Here is a 4,040-nt window from a genome sequence, read left to right as displayed (position 1 = left end):
GCCAGCTGTTCCCCAGCCGCCAGAGGCTCCCACCCTAGAAATGGCCACGCTCTGGTTGGGACCAGACAGGGCAGGGGAGGGGGTGAGGATGGTGTCTGCCTCCCCAGCCTCCAGCCCGAGGACCCTGAAGGTCCCTGCCAAGTAGCCACACCCTGCCAGGCTGGGGAGGGAGTACCCTCCTCCCTGGAGCAGGGTCCCCATTCCTACAGGAGGAAGCAATTTACAGCGCCCACTAGGAGGGAGGTGGAGTGCGCCACCCCCTGCCCCCGCCTTATTAATGTGCTTCCAATTTGGGAATCAAGACTCCCTGCCCCTCCTCCCCCCACTACTTGGGGCAGGGGCTTTCTTGGGGAGTGGGGGTGTGTGATAGCCCCCCCAAGGCCTCCTTCGGCAAAACACATCTGTCGCCACGCCCCCTCCCTAGAGCAGCGTAGCGGGTGGGAGGATGGAGATGCAAAGCCCTCAAGCCCTGGCAGAGAGGAAGGCCCAGTGCCTAGACCCCTCTACTCCCCTCTCTGAGACTGCCTGGCCTCATCTTGTCTCCCAGGGAGGAAATTCAAGGCTGGGGGGCAACTGGGTTAACTGGTTTCAGAGTTCCCAGTTAACATGCCAGGCCCCGCGTACCCTGGGTCATCCACTGAACTGCCACCAATCGCCCTTTGGGGGTCACACAAGCTCCCCCATGCCCCTTCCCTCGCTCCCACACCCAGTCTCATCACACCCAGTCTCATCACAGCCGCCCTGCACGGTCACTGTTACCTGCATCTCTCTCCTTTCCGGTTTAAAAGAAGAATCTTTTTTGTTGTTGTTTTTGAGTTGGAGTCTCACTCTGTCGCCCAGGCTGGAGTGCAGTGGCACAATGCTTATGGCCACTGCAGCCTCAACCTGCTGGGCTCAGGTGATCCTTCTGCCTCAGCCTTCCAAGTAGCTGGAACTACAGGCATGCGCCACCACGCCTGGCTAATTTTTGGGTTTACTGTAAAGATGAGGTCTCACAAAGTTGACCAGGATGGTCTCGAACCCATGGACTCAGACAATCCTCACCTCAGCCTTCCAAAGTGCTGGGATTATAGGCATGAGCCACCCCGTGCCCAGCCATAAAAGAAGAATCTTTATTGTGGTAAAATACACACAACATTTACCATGTTCACCATTTTTCAGTGGCCTGAAGTACATTCCTTCTTTCTGTTTATATCGGTTTCACAGTCTCCCTTGTAGTCCCGCATGCATCAAGGTCACGGGCCCCCAAATGTGACCCACACCCTGCCTGGCACAGCCCCTAGGGATGTCACCTACCCTGCCCTCCCAAACAAGCCAGATATGACCACCCACAGAGCCAGGCTCAGCCACACCCCACAGTTTCTCTCCCACAGAGTCGCCGTCTGGAGCTCTGTGTCACCCACACACTCACACCATGTTCACACTCGGCATACACGTTGGGGGAGGCCCACCATGCCCCTGTACACATCACACTGTCACAGAGCTGGTCGTGCCATCTTCTCCACAGTGTCATATTCTTTCTGTCACACATCAACAGACCTGAGGTCATTTCACATGCATGTCACAACGTGCAATGTCACAATGGCCACACCACAGCATCATACGTCACACAGGCGGCCACTCATTCTACCCTCAAACGCACACACACACATGCACACAGCGTTGTACCATCGCAGCGTCCCTCCCACACACAGGTAGAGGTGGCTTCAGAATCATACCCAGTTGTCGTCCTAGGCACACAAGACGGCCAAGCAGACGGCTTCCTTCACAGAAACGTCCAGGGTGAGGCCCACCCACACAGACAATGCCACTCAGGCAGGTCCTCACAGACACACGCAGCGGCTCACCTGGACAGTTCACACTAAGAGTTCCTCTCACAGATATATACTGTCAGTCACACCCAGGGAATGTCGCACGTGTGAGCGTCACATGGTCAGTTTCTCTCACGCATACACCCAGCCTCACGTGGGGGCCCTCTGAGCCGGGTTCCCTCCCCCGCACAGCCCGCCCCACACAAGTCAAGTCTCATCACACAGGACCACCCACTCCCGCTCCTCTCAGACCCAGTGTCACACACAGTCGCACTCGCAGTTCCCCCATCACTTCCTGTCCTTGGCAGGGAGCACAGGAAACAATCAGCTCTCTAGGAAACCCCAGGGGCTGAGGCTTTGGGAAGCTGCAGGGGGACGGACTTCTCAGCTTCTCAGGCCCTATCCTCAGCCTCCTGTGGGCACAGAAGAACAGGCCCTTTCCCCTCCCATGTCCTTCCCAGGGGGCAGCAGCACCCCCTGCAGACAACACCAGGAGGCGGGGAGGGCAGGCAAGGCCACCGGGCAGCACTGTGACCCAGTGACCTTTCCAGATGCAGGTCCTCGAGGCCGCCCCTGGGACCCCCATAGCCCTGCAGCCCCCATGTGGGAAGAGGAGGCTGTGAACTTCTAGCCGCTTCTACAGAAGGCTGCAGCATGCAGAGCCTCTGCTCTTTCCCCGTCCTGAGCGAGGAGGTGGGCAGGACCCACAGCATCCGCACTGAGCCCTGGGGATCCCCAGAGGGGTCTGGGAGTGGGGCGGAGGGTCAGGCCATCCAAGTGGCCTCCGAACACCCTTCACGCCGTCCAGCCCTCCCAGACCCCATGGCTGCTTTGGAGGGCAAGAACCCCCAGTTCCACCGGGCCTCCTGTCCCTTGAAGACACCTGCGGCCTGCCACCTTTTCAGTCCCACTCACCTGGCTTAGCCACTCCTCAGTGCCCACCTGGTGTGCCTGGCCTTCTTCCTTGGACCAGAAAGATCACCCACCCACCTGTCCAGACCCCACCAGTTTCAAGTCCCACAACCGGAAGAGAAAGGAGGCAAACTAGGGACAGAGACTCTGGGAGGAGCACAGACAAAAGGGACCTAAGAAGTCCCAGAGGGACCCACCAAGATGGCACAACTGGGAACGGATCCCTCATTCCATATCTCCTCTGCTGAGATGTCTCCTCCTGGTTTTAATATTTTCTTGGTGGGCGGAATGAACCAGGGTCCACTCTCCCCAGGGCAACCACTGACCATTCTACTAGGCCATTCCCCAGCCCAAATGCACTAATTAGCATTAATGACAGTTCCCTCCCTAGGAGTGGGGGAAGGCCCAAGCCTTGGAGACTCAGGCTGGCTCCCAGTCTCTCCCTGAGGAGGGGGTATCCGGGGCCCTGGAAGTCACCCTTACCAGACAGCCTAGTCCTGGAAGATACATCTATCCATTCCCTGCCCACAGGGTGACCAGGGACCCAGAAGACGAGGGAACCATATCCTTTGGGGGTGCCCCTAGGGGAGGGATCTTGGGAAGGTAGTTATAGGAGTCTGGAAGGGAGAGGACATAATCCCCCCAAACCTCCTACTTTTGGGAGTTCTGTCTTCCCTCTGTGCCCCAGGTTGCCCCCAGTATTGCAGCCAAGGTATCCTGGCCTCCAGCACTGGGTTGGAACATGTGTTCACAGAACCAGGCCGCAAGAGGCCGGAGACTCAGAGCCGCCAGGGCACCAGCCCCTCTGAGCCGTGTCCAGCTCCTACCCCCATCCCTGTTCACCTGGGCTACAAGTCCAGGCCTGACCTGGTTCTGTCCCTACCTGGAGAGAGGGAAGATACAGAGGGAGACACCCCCTGAGAAGCCCTCCCCCGAGGCCTCTTTCTCCCTCGCCCTGAAAGAATCTCTCAGTCCCAGATCAGGGCCCCTCTCCAGAAAAAGTGACAGAGTGGGGTCTCAATGACACTGCCCCAGGGCCAGGCTGGGCCGAAAAACAGACCCAGACGGGCGCCCCCAGCCCTCCCTCCAGAGGCAGGAATAAAAGGCATGACGGACAATGGAGGGGCTGGGGTAGGAAGGGGGTCCCAGCCGCCCTCAAACCCCTTAGAGTTTAAACAAGGGCCCTGAGAAAGTACGGCAAAGAAAAGGCCCCAACCCGCTCCCCTCCGGAGCCAGGCTCAGAGTTCAGAGCTGGAGCTCCGAACCCCACCCCGACGCAGGCGGCAGAACGGGAGGGGACTCGAGCCCCAGCTTCTC

The sequence above is a fragment of the Carlito syrichta genome, unplaced genomic scaffold, assembly GCF_000164805.1.
Source record: "Carlito syrichta isolate Samal-C Ts95f unplaced genomic scaffold, Tarsius_syrichta-2.0.1 Scaffold303696, whole genome shotgun sequence".
Taxonomy (NCBI): domain Eukaryota; kingdom Metazoa; phylum Chordata; class Mammalia; order Primates; family Tarsiidae; genus Carlito; species Carlito syrichta.
The sequence above is the reverse complement of the archived record's forward strand: the minus strand, read 5'-3'. Positions refer to the sequence as shown.